At 58.1% G+C, this 16,436-nt stretch overlaps 1 pseudogene; it reads left to right on the top strand.

The window, feature by feature from the left end:
* The first annotated feature begins 14 nt into the window (after positions 1-14).
* The window catches only part of LOC148595525 (adenylate cyclase type 10-like), a 37,283-nt pseudogene continuing 20,861 nt past the window's right edge, over positions 15-16,436 (top strand).

Raw genomic sequence — 16,436 nt, 5'->3', positions numbered from 1 at the left:
GCCACGGCGGCAGCATGGCGCACGTGTGGAGGCCAGGCCGTGCTGCGGGCAGCGGAGCCAGGGATGCGTCCCAGGCGCTCCCCGAGCCCGCCAGGAATGGGCCGCACACGCTTGCGCGGCGCCCGGCACCTCCCCTGCTGCGTGCGCCCGACTACCAGAGCCTGGAGCAGGGCGGGCAGCGCAGGAGGAAGCTGGGGGCTCCCCAGGACAGGTGAGCGCTGCTCGTGCTGCGCACCCAGCACAGGGCGCTGCCCTCGCGCAGCCTCCCGGGCCCCAGAGCCCCAGACGCCCCGGGCTGAGCCGCCACTTCAGCCTCTGTGGAGGGGCAGCTGCAGCCAGGAGCTGCCTGGGCCACCCCTTGGCCACCAGCTGCCCTTGAGCAGTGTCCCGGGCCCTGCCAAGGGAGCTGCCCGTGCCCACGTGTGCCTGCCCCACACTGACCCTCTCCGCGGAGGGCAAAAAGCCCCTGGCAGCTCTCGCACAGCCCTGCTCCAGGGCCAGCCGCACGCTGCGTCGGGGAGCACTTGCCCGCCCAGCTGGGGCAAGCTCAGCAGGCAGCCGGGAGGCCAATGCCAGCCCAGGCTGCTGCTGCCGCCCAGGGCCTGGCTGCCTCTGGGGCCCTGCCAGGTGCCCGGGGCAGCTCTCAGCAAGGACGCTGCTGCCCAGTGCTAAACCTCGGGGCTCTCTCTGCTCTCTTGCAGCGTGGACACCTTCTCCCGCATCTTTCATTGGGAGAGAGAGCTGCGAAACGTCCTGGAGGCAGAGAAATGCACCCCCAAGCCACCAGAAAGGCTCCCCGAGCTGCGCAACAGCCCCCATCCCCGCCACATCCGCAGGATCCCGGCCATTGGGCATGGCGGCGCGCAGTGCGTTTTCCTAGTGGAAACAGAGGGCACCAAGGAAGATCAGGTAGGAAGTGCTGCCTCGTGGTGCTGGGAGCAAGCAGGGGCCATGGGGAACAAGAGCTCTGGGCAGGCCACAAAGGGCAAGGAGAAGCAGTGGGTGCTCCGTGGCCTCCATCCAGGCCAGGGGCCACTGCCTGCTGCACCCCCAAAGCTGCCTGCCCCGCGGAAGCCACACGAGCAACTTCCGACCCTTCTCTTCCTCGGCAGGCTCGCTGGTGGCAGTGGACGCGCACCTCCAGCCCCAGGGAGCGCTTCAGGAGGCCGGCGCGTAAGTTGTGTCCACCGCAAAGAGCCCACACAGAACCGCCCTCCCCTTGGGGCTGCTGGGGGAGCCGGGTCCCTTGGGTCGAGCCCCTGCGGCGGGGGCTTCCCCGCTGCCCTGGAGAGGCGCCAGCCCTCCCTCTGTTCCAGCGGGACCACAAGGCCCAAAGCTCTGGCCGGCCTCTCCAAGGGCTCCAGGCACTCGGCACCTCCTCTCAGGCAGCCGCAGCGCTGCTGTCTCTGGCTTGTCAGGGCTGCAGCAGGGCAGCCCTTCCTCACGCACTGCTGGTCCCTCGGCCAGCCTTCCTGTGGCCCCTGCACGCGTCCCCCTTGCAGCCGCCTTGCTCTGAGCCTCAGCAGCTCTCAGCCTCCTCTGGGGGCCTGGGCTCCACAGTGCCACCTCCTTGCCCTACAGGGCCCCTCGCAGCTTGACCAGCAAGAGGGAAGCAGCCTGAGATGAGCCTGCTCAACAGGCCCCGCAGCGTTTCTCACCGCTTGCCTTCCTCTCTTTTCCCAGGGCCACAGGAAGCCTCTGTGGAGGCCATCAGGTTTCCCAGGCTCTCCTGAGCTGCATGACACGTGCAATCCCTGACCGGGGGAAGGCAGGAGGCACGAGGACCTGACCAGGAACACCAGCTTGGAGAGAAGCAGCTGGAGCAGCCCCCGAGTTACCAACTGCTCATGCATGGCCCAGTCGGGCGGCTGGGGGCCTCCAGAGCCCTGCGAGGGCCAACATCTCCTTTCCCTTGCAAGCCAAGGCTCTCTTCACGCTGGAGGCTGCAAGGAAGGGCCAGTTCATCAGGACTCACAGCACTAACCTACTCTTTGTGCTGTTGTTATTGTTGATACTAGTGTTGCTGTTGCTTGGATTGCCATTATTTTTGATGTTATTACCTTTATTGTTCTTTTAATTGTTGATGTTGTGGTTATTGTACACATTGTTGTTTTCATTGCTGATGTTGCTGTCGAAGTACATATTCCTGTGCCATTCTTTGGGTGTTGTGTGTTTTTTCCCAGGGAGCTCAGGCACAAAAGCATCCCCGCTGCAGCTATGTCTGTGCAGAGCTGTCTTCTCAGGCTCCAGGTGCAGGGGAGCACCAGCAAAAAGCTCCCTCTAGGATTTCCCTTGGAACGTGGCTCAGGGGATACCCAAAGAGGAAGGTGCCGCAGCCCTGACGCTCTCAGGGGCCCGAGACAACAAGTCCCCGCAGTGCCCAGGCCATGGGCAAAGGGCAGCTCTTGGGTGTCAGGGACACGGGGCTGTGAGATGCAGAGCTGAGTGCCCCAGCCCCTGGGTGAGCAGAGGGCCCATCAGGGCTGGGACACGCTCAGGGATGGCAGGAAGGGGGCACGTCCAGTCTCCCCACAGGAGCTGCTGCAGAAATTGCCTCCTGCCAGGAACGGCCCCATGCTGGGGACCACCATAGAGGCTGCTCTGTCCCTCTGCAGCCTCACAGACAGGGACCACATCACCAAGGCAGGTCCTCCTGCTCCGTGGGGGCTCTGGGCTTTCCTGTGCAGGGCCTGTTTGCTCTGCTGGAATTGTGTGACACTCAAGTCCTGGGGCTGCCAACAGTCTTTCCCAGCCTTTCCCTATCCCTATCCCTAGCCCCTCGGGAACGAGCTGGCCCCGTTCTTGCTGAACTCGTTCAGCCCTCTCTTCAGCTTCCCACAACGAAGCTGCTGTGGTTGTTCGGCCTCTGTGCATGTCTCTTGATTATGGAGACAGGCCAAGAGGGCAGCCTGACATCCTCGAAGAGCCACATTGTCCTGATGAGGGGCAGGATGTTCTCTCCTTCCAGCAGCCTGGAACACAGGAATAAGGAGGTGGGGAAAGGAGACAGAGGAGAGGAGGAGGGCAGCTTTGGCCCAAAGCGCGCTCTCTTGAGATACCCCAGGGCAAGGAAATGACTCTACGCTCTGCAAAGCTCCAGCCCCAGCTGTGCTTCAGCTGTGAGCGCATTTTGTGCACACTGAGGCCTTGTGCTAGTTTGCCCATGAGCCAGGCCACAAAATGTGCTGTGGGAAAGAGGATGGCTCTGCCCCCATCCCCTGCAGCCCCTGTCCTGGCCTGCTGGCTCCAGGCTCCCTGCTCTTGGAGGCCTGGGCTCCAACCTGGGGTTCTATTTCCTTCCCAGTTAAGAGCTTCCCATCCACAAAGCCATTGTGTGGCACCAGCCCACACAGCATAGGAGCATACCTTGCTCCATTCTGTGTAGCTAAAACTACTGCTCTTAACTCTCCTACTTGTGCACTGCCTTCACCTTCTTCTATTACTTCTTCACCAGTGGTAATATTTAATGCAACAGCCTTTTATAGCTATTTACCATTTACCCTTTTTGGTGAAGCATCTCTAAACCACATGTTTCTGTTGGTGTTCCATCGATGAGGGGTGGTATGTTCAAAATTGGTGAAGGTTTAAGAGCCTGTCCCCATGCTAATGGGTCTGTTTTTACAGGCATCTGCAATTTGGAAACTTTAGTTTGCCCTTCAGTTAGCTGCATATTTTCTGCAACTCCTGTTAGGTAGGCATAGCATTTTGTGGTAGTGGGGTTTTGTGCCATTCCTTCTGGGGCAGCAGTCCCCTTTAGGATTGCTTCTAGTAAATGAAACGATCCTCTAGTTTGCACGGGTTGTCCTTGATGTATTTTCTCAAGCTGTTTAACTTCTCGGACTAAGGATAAAAGTCCTTTTTCTCCCATTCAGAATGTTGTAGTTCCCTTTCTTTAAATGCAGTCAAGCTAAACAATAAATATCTTTTTGTTCCATCAGGGCCAGCCTGTAAATAAGTTACTGTAAGTTACAGTGAATAACTTACTGTTACTAACTTACAGTAACTTACTGTTACTTACTGTAAGTAGCATGTTCAGTGAAATGCCATTCAGCTGTAAGAGGGTCGTGGGGGTGTTCTGGTCGCAGCGACTGAAATGTTTCTAATTCTCCAGAGTTTTGGCTGACTCCTTGTGTTCTAATTCCCACTTCCAAGGTTTGTCTTTCCTTAAGAGTGAATATAATGGACGAGCAGTGATAGAAAATCCAGGTAGGTGCTTTCTCCAATATCCCAAAGTTCCCATCAATCCTTGTAATTCTTTCCTTGAGCGAGGCATTTGCAGCTCTACAATTTTTCTTAAGGTATCTGCAGGAATCCCTGCACTGCCAGCTATCCACCAAGTCCCTAGGAATTTTACCTCTTTGCTTGGTCCCTGGCATTCCTCAGGTGGTACCTCAATGTCAGCTTCAAGTAGGATTTGCCATACTGCTGTGGCTACTTTCCCAACCTTTTTGGGAAAATCACCCCCTATTAGGATGTCATCTATGTACTGGCATATGCATTGGCATATGTATATGCATTATAAAATATAAATGGTCACATACTACTCTACCAGGAGCAATAACTGAAGGAAATGTTATGGCAGACAAATTGATGATGGCAGCAGTACTGCCGCTTAGTTTTGAACAAGCCCGATTATCTCACCACTTCTTTCATCAAAATGCCTCTTCCTTACGTAAACAATTTGCTCTGTGCGGAGAACAAGCCACAGATATTGTTCGTGCATGCCCTGATTGTCAATGTATTACACCAGTATCATCATACACAGGAGTGAGTCCTTGAGGTTTACGAGCTAACGAATTGTGGCAGAGTGATGCCACACATATATCAACATTTGGCCGACTGTGTTATGTGCATGTTAGTGTGGATACCTTCCCAGGGTTTCTGGTAGCCACTGCACGTACTGCAGAAAAGGCATGGAATGTGAAACACCTCTGCTTAAGATGTTTTGCCACTATGGGCATTCTGAAAGCAATTAAAACTGATACTGGTCCTGCTTATGTTTCACAAACAATTTCTGTCTTCCTACAAGACTGGGGTATACAATACGTTACAGGTATACCGCATTCCCCCACTGGACAAGCCATTACTGAACGTGTCCATGGGACTCTCAAGGCTATGTTAAAAAAACAAAGAAGAGGAAACCTTATGCACAGTGTTATCCCACGGGAACAGTTAGACAAAGCATTATATGTCCTTAATTTTTTGAATCCTTCTGATCTTCAGTTACTTACACCAGCAGCTGACTGACAATTCGAGATGGTCCCTGCAGTTGTACCTCCACCAAATGGATGATATAAAGAATTTGGAGAACTACCAGAGAGAGGTTCCATAGAACTAATAACATGGGGAAGGGGATATGTGTGTGTTCTCCTTCCCACAGGTGCTCGCTGGTTACCAGCAAAAGATGTAAAGTCTCATTGACAACAGAGCAGTCACAGCCACAGGAGAATTCCAGCCAAGTCCAGGAGTCAAAAACCATTGAGCCATCAGAGTGAATCATGAATCATTTGTAAATATTTGGTGCGGCAGGGAATAAATATAGTGATGTTTGTAATTCTATGCTTTTATGTATATTGATCTTAACCTATATAATTAAGAGTTTATATTCCTATGTACTTTGATCTTCACCTATATTCTAAATAAGTTTATAACTTATATACGTTCAATTTATTCATCAATGACCTGGATGAAGGGACGGAGCCCTCCCTCAGGAAGTTTGCTGATGATACCAAACTGGGAGGAGTAGCTGATACCCCCGAGGGCTGCGCTTCCATCCAGAGGGACCTGAACAGACTGGACAACTGGGCAGTGAAAAACCTCGTGCAATTCAACAAGGCCAAGTGCAAGGTCCCGCTCCTGGGGAGGAATAACCCCAGAGACCAGTACAGGCTGGGGACTGACCTTCTGGAGAGCATCTCTGCAGAGAAGGACCTGGGCGTCATGGTGGATGACAAGTTGACCATGAGGCAGCAGGGTGCACTCATGGCCAAGAAGGCCAATGGGATCCTGGGGTGCATTAAGAAGAGCATCTCCAGCAGGTCGAGAGAGGTGATCCTGCCTCTCTACTCAGCCCTGCTGAGGCCACATCTGAAGTATTGTGTCCAGTTCTGGGTTCCACAGCACAAGAGGGACATGGAGCTGCTGGAGAGAGTCCAGCGCAGGGCTACAAGGATGATGATGATCAGGAGCCTGGAACATCTGTCCTGTGTGGAGAGACTGAGAGCGCTGGACCTGTTCAGCCTGGAGAAGAGAAGGCTGAGAGGGGATCTGATCAGTGTCTATAAGCACCTCAAGGGAGGGAGTGAGGAAGATGGTCCTGGCCTCCTTTCCTTGGTGGCCACCGACAGAACTAGAGGTAATGGTCACAAACTGAAGCACCAAAAGTTCCACAGGAACTTAAGGAAAAAATTCTTAACAGTGAGGGTGGCAGAGCACTGCAACAGGCTGCCCAGAGAGATTGTGGAGTCTCCTTCTCTGGAGATCTTCAAAACCCGCATGGACGCAGTCCTGTGCCACGTGCTCTAGATGACCCTGCATGTGCAGGGACTAGATGATCTCTAGAGGTCCCTTTCCACCTTCAACATTCTGTGATTCTATGATTCTATGTAAGGGTAAAGCTGAGGGGTGGGAGAGGCTTTGCTGACTGCTGCGAGGGGTAGCAAGGGGTCAGGTTATTGGCTGCAGCCTGCTGCAGAGAGCACGTGCCCAACTCCTCTAAGAGGGGGACCCCAATCCCTTCACAACCTGCGTTTTCTACTCCTTGGTTTGCCAAAGAAAAGACACGACACACGGTGAAGAGACAGGATCGTTTCTTTAATGAGGCCTGCGCGCAGAGCAGCCTGGCATCAGGACGTGGCCGAGCGCCAGCAGCAAAGACTGACACCTTGCAGAGGGCAGCGCCGCCTCTCCCACGCTCTCCTCAGGTGGTTGCACAGGCCTTCCTGGGTGCCCGTGGATGCAGCCCCCTTCCCTGCAGCACTCAGGATCAGCATGGTTTGGGTGGCCAGGGAAGAGATGGATGGGCTGCTGTCCTCCTGCAGGCCTTTCAGGGCTGAGGAGGGAAGCACGAGCTCAGATGAAGCCCCCATATCCCCGCAGGCCCTAGGCCTCTCCTCCTAACACCACCAGTCCCACCCAGCTCTTGCCACAGCCAGGATGGACCCAGGGGCTCTAATGGATTAGCTGGCTAATCCAGCTGCCCAGGAATGTGCCCAAGGTGCCTGAAATCTCTCTCTACTCTCCCCACAGCACCCCTGCTCCGCTCCTCTCGGGCAGCAGAGCCCTCTTCACCTATGCAGGGATGGGAGCTCCTTGGACAGGGTCTCTCTTCATCCCCCCAGCCCCGTGTGACCCCCCGCTTGCCCTCACTCACTCTCACAGATGACCTCCACCGTCTCCTTGCTCTGCTCCCCGCTGCACTGCCCAGCATGCCCTAGGCACACACACAGCGCCCCATAAATCCTGCTGCTCAAAGCTGTTCCCCCCAGTCCTGCCCCCCTGGCCAGGCACCCCCGTCCCCTCGGGCCGGGCTCACCCCAGTCCCCTTTCCCCAGTGTCACCCACAGGGCTCCTGCTCGAGGGGCTCCCGCCAGCCCCACCGCTGCGGGCAGAGATGCCTGAGGGCGGCTGGAGCCTCCAGGCACCCGGCGCTGCCTCAGGCACGGGGGCTGCAGCAGCCACGGGGCTGCTTTTGCTGCAAGTGCAGCCGCCGAGGCTGAGGCCGAGCTGTCCCAGGACAGCGATGGAGCCCAGGGCTCGGGGCTCACCCAGAAACCGCACGGCCGCCTCGCGCAGGGACTCCTGGCTGCTCTCCAGGTAGGACAGGCTCTGGCGCAGGTATTCGTCCGCCCTCCTCCTGCCCCTGCTCCCGGCCAGCTGGGGAGAGCACAAGGCTCAGCACACAACATCCTCTCGCCGTCCTTCCCCCAGGAGCAGCCGCCTCCCCCTGCCACCACACTCAGGACCCCCCGCAGAGGCTGGGCAGCGCCGAGCCAGCGTTGGAGGCAGCGGAGGGACGGCTGCTGCCCAGGCGCACTGAGGGGCCCTCCTGCTGCAAGGCCCAGCTGGGCCAGGGGCAGCTGCAGCACCCAGGGCTCAGCACAGGCAGAGGAGCCTGCAGGAGAGCCCGCGAGGGCTGCTCCTGCACCCGGAGCCGCCAGCCCCACACACTGGGCACGGAGGAGGAAAGAGCTGCTCCGGGCTGGGCTGCAGCCTGGGGACTGTCCTTACCAGGCACTTGCTGATCAGCCAAGTCTGCTGGCTCTGAGCCAAGCGCCTCAGCTCCTTCCACTTGAGGAGCTTGGCGGCACCAAGGAGGGCTTCCTGAGCAGCCTGCACATGGGAAAAATGGGGAGATGCCACCGCAGCCCATGGGACAAGAGCCTGTGCCCCCCCACCGCCCTCCTCTTGACAAGGCTCAGGGCATTTGCCCTTCATGGTAACGGGCAGCAGCAGGGCACTGAATCTGCTTTGGGGTCCTTGGCCCCCCTCGGTGGAGGGCAGAAACATGGAGCAAGCACCACGTGAGTCACCCTGTCCTGAACAGGCAGCACAGCAAAGACTGCCGAGAGCTGCTGAGCTGCAGCCAAGGCCAGCAGGAGGCTGAAGGGCTGCAGCCCCAGAGACATCCAGGCAGGACTCGGCCAGGACCACCTCCCACGGCTATTCCCAACGTGGCTACTTGGCTCCCCAGTGTGCCTCATTGCTCAGTCGTACCTCAACCACGCTGGGGCTCTCATCCTGCAGGTGGAAGAGCAGTGGCAGCATGCTCGTGTGCACTTGCTGCTTCATCTGCTCCTTTGCCCTGCCCGCTGCTGTCTCCATGAGCTTGCTGAAGAGCTGCATGGAGAGCTTTCATGTGTGCTCGCACTCCTGGTGGCAAAGAAGAGAGAACTGCTCAGCCCTGGCACTGCACATGGCAGCTTCCTGCACAGGCTGCACTGGTGCAATGCAGCCCTGCAGCCAGGACAGCATGGGCAGCACAGGGCAGTATCCCAAGACCCCGGGCAGAAGGGCTCCTGGCAGCCTCCCACACACCAGCCAGCCCCACGGCTCTGCCCCCAGCCTTACATCCTCAAAGAGTGGCAGGAGTTTCTCAGCCAGCTCTGGGCCATGTCCGTGAGTGCTGGTCTCTCCAGGACACGGACCACATGGCTGAGCACCAGGAGGGCCTGGCTACTTATGTCCCTGTCCTCGTCCTGCAAGTGTCTCACGAGCAGAGGCATCAGGACATGCATTCTTCCGACCTGGATGTGGGAAATACAAGTTCAATCTAAAAAAACAGGAATAAAAGGCTACCCTGGCACCTTATTAGACACCAGCTTCCCTCAGTCTCACACCCTTTCGGAGATGGCTTGCTGGGTGCTGGGCCGAGATCTGCAGCCCCCTCAGCCCCCCAGGCGCAGCAAAGTCCAAGCTAGCCTGTTCCCTAGCACCCAGCACCCAGCTCACACAGCTTCCCCCCAGTGATGCCCTGCTCTGTTGCAGATAGTTAGGGAACGGCGGCCGGAAGATATCATGCTGTACGGAAAGATAGGGCCCCTAATAGCCAATAGTGTTTAGTCTATGGTGTAAGCAGACGGATGTGACGTTGTAAACCTAGCTATGTAACACCTTGTTACCCATCAATAAAGGCCATTTGCCGTCCACCACATTGCTGTCAACTAGCTGATAGCCCGAGTGGCTTGGGGGTGGTCGCCGTGCCGTCCCTGAACCAGGTCGCTGCAGCCATTTGAACTGCAACAAGTGGTGCTGAAACCCGGGAACGTCATCGCCTGGATGAGCGAGCAGCGTGAGCAGCAGCCAGAGCAAGTGGACCACCCCGGCGAAGGGGACACTACCGAATCAACAAGGAGGATGGAAGCCCTCATAAAGGTCGTATCGCAATTACATAAGTACTGGGGGATTGATTGTAAGCCAAAAGATTTTACTCTTGCAGTTACAAGGCTTTTGAAAATTAAGGCTATAGACCAGCCGGTGGATATTCTCCACCCTGAACTGTGGGACAAATGTACTAAGGCATTAGCTGAGGAGACAATGTTCTCAGGTTGTGGGAAAAACCTTAAGGCTTGGGAAAAGTTGTACAAGCCTTACAGAAAGCTATGAAAGAGCAGGAGACTTGGGTAGCAGTGCGCAGACTTTGGACCCCCCAGATGATGGCAATTCTGCTGAGCCTAAAGGTCAGCAAGAGGGTGAAACATCCCCTCCATCCCCGAGCCCCGCCCCGCTTACAGAAGAGCAGAAACAGCCGAAATCTGTTTGGAGCGAGCTAGCCGAGGAAGCCAGGAACATTGAAAAGAAGTCAGAGCATGATGACGTCTGGGCCAGGCCACCACCCTATGCCCCTCAATATGGCGCCGAGCCGCAAGGGGAAGGGCGGGGCGAGGGTGCCCCCGGCGCGAGTGAGGCGCCGGAAACCAATGGGAGTGACCGGACACCTGAGGGCGGCCCGAGGGAGGGGCCGAGAGGAAGCCCGAGGGAGGGGCGAAGACCCGAGGGAGGGGTCGAGAAGAAGTCCGAGTGAGGGGCGGAGAGAAGACCCGAGGGAGGGGTCGAGAGCAAGTCCGAGTGAGGGGCGGAGAGAAGACCCGAGGGAGGGGTCGAGAAGAAGTCCGAGTGAGGGGCGGAGAGAAGACCCGAGGGAGGGGTCGAGAGCAAGCCCGAGGGAGGGGCGAAGAGAAGACCCGAGGGAGGGGTCGAGAAGAAGTCCGAGTGAGGGGCGGAGAGAAGACCCGAGGGAGGGGTCGAGAGCAAGCCCGAGGGAGGGGCGAAGACCCGAGGGAGGGGTCGAGAGCAAGCCCGAGGGAGGGGCGAAGAGAAGACCCGAGGGAGGGGTCGAGAGCAAGTCCGAGTGAGGGACCTGGAGCGAGCCCGAGGGAGGGGCGGAGAGGAGGTCCGAGTGAGGGGCCGAGAACCGATCAGAGCGGACATTTCAAAAAACGCCGAAGCCCAACGAAAAAGTACCGGAGCCCGGAAGTGACCAGTCAGTCGAGTTCCGACTCCGGATCAGACACTAGTCAGGACGAGTGGCTCACAACCGATTCAAACTTAAGGAAGGAGAAAAAGAAGGTAAACATCCGAATTAAAGAAAAACCAGCAGGAGCATTCATGATTAAGCATGTTGCAAAGGAAGAGCATCTGACCCCAATTCAGGTGGCTGTTACCTTCAAAATAAAACTAATGAAAATTGTGAGTTTCTGTTCACAGGACCGGATCATCGGACACCCCCGTAACCCGTACACCCCGGTGACAAGCGTCCCGCCCGAGCCTGCGAGTTCCACGCTGACCGAATCCAGAAAACAACAAAACAGCCTCCGCAAGAGGGGGCCGCGATGCCTTTGCATTATCTTAATTTTGCAGCTTGTCACTATAGGACAGGTAGAGTCACACCAGCGCTTTAAATGGGGTACTTGAACAGATCGAACAATCTCGAGCAATTAGTACAAAAATAACTACAGGGCCACCAGTTTTCAGTGCCATGCCTTGCCAACTAGCACCCATTGAACCCTGTTCCAAACGCAGCTGGTACAAAAATTTGTTCACCGGTTCGCTGTGGTTAACCACCCTGATATCCACCTTGATAGGGCCGATCACAATGATCATGATGATGCTAATCTTTGGACCCTGTATATTGAATAAGCTCATGCCGTTTGTCAAGAATCGGCTAGAGAAGGTTAACATCATGTTAGTAGAACACCAACAACTGCTTTAAGAATATATCCACTCAGTATTACCCCCAAGTTATCCCAAGGTACACCCTATTCCTACACCCTGGTATTACCTGTCATCCCCTACCTTCTACGCGCCTTCTTCTTTGTGCCTTATGTTTTATGTCAAGTTTATGATATGTAATTTTAAGATTGGTATAACTATAAGAATAGAATAAGATAGTAATAAGAATAAGATAGTTGTATTTTAGCTAGTTTTGTTATGCATAGGGAGGGGGGAAGTTGTTGCAGATAGTTAGGGAACGGCGGCCGGAAGATATCGTGCTGTACGGAAAGATAGGGCCCCTAATAGCCAATAGTGTTTAGTCTATGGTGTAAGCAGACGGATGTGATGTTGTAAACCTAGCTATATAACACCTTGTTACCCATCAATAAAGGCCATTTGCCGTCCACCACATTGCTGTCAACTAGCTGATAGCCCGAGTGGCTTGGGGGTGGTCGCCGTGCCGTCCCTGAACCAGGTCGCTGCAGCCATTTGAACTGCAACACTGCTCACCATCTCCTGTCTGCTGCACAGCACGAGGAGGCTTCTGAGTCCCAGCTTATGCATTACCCTGCTGTGACTCTTCAGGGACACCACAGAGATTCCCAGGAAGACATCTTCATCTGCCTGAAGGTCACTGCAGGCCATCAGCTGCAATGCACAGCACAGAGAAGGTGGCAATGGCCGCAGCACTGCCTGTGTCGGACACCACTGGATCCCAGCAGTAGCTCAGGGCAAGGGCAGTGGGCTCAGAGGAAGCCCGGCCAAGTGCAGCAGTGACTGCAGGGAGCCCCCGGGACCTCCTCCCTGCCTGGGGCCTCAGGGCACAGCGAGGGCACAGCCTTGGCCTGCTCCTCCCCTCCCTGCACCAGCCTCCTGTCCTCATGCTCTGGAGGGGCCCTTCAACAGGGACACAACACAACGGAGGCACCAAGTACATGTGGGGACAAGAAGGAGCCCGCTGCAGAGGGGCGAAGGCCGAGGGGACTCATGGCAGAACACCCACTGCCCCACTGGCGCTTGGGGCCCTCCATCCCGCAGCTGGGGCTACAGCTGGAGCTAGAAGCACCCTAGAAGGGCAGTGCCCACACGAGGCTCACCTCCAACAGGAAAGCCATGGCAGGGATCTCCGTGCAGGGCTCCTGGCCCAAGAGCAGCGCTGCCAGCTGTTGGAGCAGCAGAAGGCGCAGCGCTCTTGGGCTCTTCCTCATCTCTCTGGGGGAGGGAAGAAGGCTCTGTGAGGCCTGAGCAGCCCAGGCAGAGCTCTCCTGAGACTGCACCCTCACTTCCTCCCATCACATCCCTTGGGCCACCACGCACAGAACAAAGCCACCTTTGCGTGGAGAACTGGGCACCCCCGTGGGCTCTGAGAGCCACCCTGTGCGCAGGGGTGAAATGCTGCAGCAGAGCAGGGAGACAGGGGCTCTCACCTGGCCAGCAAACCCACTCCCTGGTGATGGGTCTCGGCACGCAGGAGCATGTCCCAGCTGCCCTTCCTTGCCATGGCCAGCACCACGTTCTCGTAGCCGGCCCGGCACAGCAGTGCTTTCATGGTCTGCACTGCAAGCCTGTGTGCAGAGAAAACACCCCCTCACACTCACAGCCCTGGCCCTGCCTGCAGCCCTGCCTGGCGGGGACGGCGGGGACGTGATGGAGCACCTCACGGGGCTGCTGCACGTGGCCTCCTCCCTTCGGCATCTCCCCCACAGCGCGTCCGACTGCTCCTGCTCCAGCGCTGCCAGGAAAGAGCTCTGGAAGAGCAGCGCCAGCAGGAGCTGGGGGCAGAACTTCCCTAGCTCGTGCAGGCAGGGGGGCTGCTGGAGGATCTCGTGGAGCGCACGCGTTGCCTGCAGAGAAAGCCCAGAGACAGCCCTTGCTGTGAGATGTCCCTCCTGTGCTGCTGGAGCTCGGGGTGAGGCTCCTCGCAGCGCCCTGCGCCTTGGAGGGGCTGCCTGGCCAGAGCAGAGCCACGGCAGCTCCTGGGGCTCGGGTGCCACAGAGCCACCATGAGCCTTCCTGGGCAGTGGGAACATCCCCCTGGAGGGCCACACGTAGCGTGAAGGCCACCCTGGCTGCCCTGACTGGGCCCTGGTGACATTTCTGCTGCCTGGAGCCCTCACGTGGCCCTGGCCCCTAGTCCTGTCCCCAGTGCAGGCTGAGCGTGTGCCGCACACGGCAGGGCGATGCAGGGGTGCAGGGGGACACGCACCTGCTCCGGCCAGCTCCGTGTGTCCGGGTGTGCAGAGGGCCCAAAGCAGGCCCAGCAGCCCAGCAAGCTGGCGCTGGCCAGGCCCTGCCAGCCGCAGCCCCTGTCCCGCGCGGGGCCTGTGCGTCCCGGGGAGCCCCCACTTGGGGCTGCATGGAGAAGGGCAGCGGGAGCCCTGCCTCTCGACGCAGGGGCAAGGGCAGCCCGAGGGGAGAGCGAGGCTTCCTCCACAAACTCACGGCCAGGGAAGAGACAGGCGAGGCCGCTGCCTTGGGCAGCCGCCAGTCCTGCAGCGCAATGAGCAGCTCCCACAGCACCGGCTCCGCGGCGCCAGGTCTGGACACCAGCACCTTCCACATGGCGCTGGCGGCACTGCAGGCCCAGAGCGCTTTGTCAGCGGCTGCCGCGGCTGCAGCCCCGTGGCCTGCGAGGCCGCAGCCCTGTCCCTGCCCACTGCCCCTGGCCAGCACAGACCTGTCACATGAGGGGCAGCAGCTCAGCAGGCTGGCGACCACCTTGTCTGGGCATGTGCTGCTCAGCAGGAGAAGAGTCCTGTCCAGGTTGCGCCGTGCAGACGCATCCCGCACGGCCAGGATGGTTTCCCACATTGTCTGCACCAGCCTGGGCACCTGCAGCCCACATGGCAGAGTGTGAGGCTGTGCCGCACTGCAGCCCTTTGCCCAGCTCCCGCGGAGAAGGTCTGCCCTTGCCACCACTCTGGGCTGGCCACAGAGGCAGTTGGGTGCCTGGTACATGAGCACTCAGGGGAAAAACAAGCCCCCAAAGGGCCTGAACCCCGGCCGTGCCACCCGCAGGCTACTCACATGCTCCAAAAGGCACGCGTCATCCATGACGAGCTCATCCAGCATGTGAGCAGCCGCCTGCGTGTCATAGCTGCTGCAGGCTCTCATGCCCCGGATGGCTACAAGGATGGCCTCTGCCTTCTCGTCCAGCCACAGGTGCTTCCCAAACATCTAGGGAAGACAAGAAGGCAGCCCTGAGAGACGTCACAGCCAGGCTCCCGACTCCATGGCCTGGCTGAGCAGCACGTGGCCCTGAGAGCGACACGGGGCAGCGCTGGCACAGCGAGTCCCTCCGAGCCAGGAGCTGGGGCTCTGCTGGCTGGGGTGACGGCGCTGGGATGGGGCTGGTGCCTGGGGTTAAGGTCCCCACCCGCTGCTCCTGCAGGGAAGCAGAGCTTGCACGATGCAGGAAGGAAGCCCAGGGCTAGTACTGGCCTAAGTGCAAGCCCTCTCCTCAGCCCCACCTGGCAGCCGCACCTCTCCGCGTCCACGTTGCAGGCTGACCCCACAGCTGGAGGTCCCAGCCAGGGAGGCCCTCCTTACCCTGCTCATTTCCCTGGTGTCCCTGGACCGGGAAAGCCTCAAGGTGCCTGCGGTTTCCCACTCCTCTCGGAGCTCTTGCTGCCAGGCACTCTCCTGTGACGGCTCCCTGCCTGCACAGGAAGGGAAACACAGGGCATTCGGCATGAAGGTTGCACAGCTGGACACGGCCCACGGAAGGCATCAGTGACACACCTCCCCTGGCAGGGGAAAAGGCCCCAGCAGGACAGAGAACGCAGCAGGACGCCCAGGGAGGCGCTAGACCTATTGCAAGGGGTGGGCAAGGGGAATTACTTGCAACCACACAGAAATTCTTACTCTCTCCCTGCAGCAGGAACTCATAGAGGTGCCACAGGGCCTCTGCGGCCTCGTCACTGCGCCCCTCATCCTTGCAGGCACCACACAGGGTGAGATGTCCCACCAGCTGCCCCAGGACTGGCACGCTCTTCTCCAAGAAGCTGCCACAGCTGGCACCGCCTACTTGGAAGCATTCGCGCACCTGGGGGAGGGAGGCAGTGCTGACACGAGGCCGGAGGGGCAGCGCTCAGGATCAAAGCCCTGGGCCCACGCTCCTTGCAGGCTTGGATCCGGCTGAGCCAGAGCCTTGGTGGCTTCCCTTGGAGGCAGCCTGCAGCTACAGGACACGGCCTCATGCTGACAAGGGACAGGCAGTGCCTGCAGCTTGCCTGCACCATAGGCTCCTTACCGACACCAAAGAAGAGCTGGTCAGGAGATCCCCCAGTTTTGCAAGGCGTCCCACAGCCCTCTCATGCACAGCTGCTTGCCGGCACTCAGCGTAGGGCAGTAGGAGCTGCAAGGAGAAAAGCTGCTGCTCTGTCCTGTGTCCCACAAAATGCCTGGCCAGGTTTGTGCCTTGGAACACTGGCAGAGCCCAGAGAGAGAGATCTTGCATCCAGAGTCCTTTGTGACTGTGGGGCAAATCTCCCAGACAGGCCTGATGTGACAGCAGGAGCCCATGGGGGTTGTAATGAGTGCAGGAGGGGGTTGAGGAGGAGGGGATGTTGGCTGTAGCCAAGGGACACTGGACTCACACAGGAGAAATGTGGGGATCCCCATTGCCATGAGGGAGCTTGTCCCCTCTCCACACTGGGCTCTCTCCAGCCACTACTGGACAACTCCGCCCTGTCCCACCACAGAGGCCTGGAGCTGGCAACTCT

This window comes from Tinamus guttatus, unplaced genomic scaffold, assembly GCF_059628265.1.
Source record: "Tinamus guttatus ecotype Peru unplaced genomic scaffold, ASM5962826v1 Tinamus_guttatus_pri_ptg000087l, whole genome shotgun sequence".
Taxonomy (NCBI): domain Eukaryota; kingdom Metazoa; phylum Chordata; class Aves; order Tinamiformes; family Tinamidae; genus Tinamus; species Tinamus guttatus.
The sequence above is the reverse complement of the archived record's forward strand: the minus strand, read 5'-3'. Positions and strand labels throughout refer to the sequence as shown.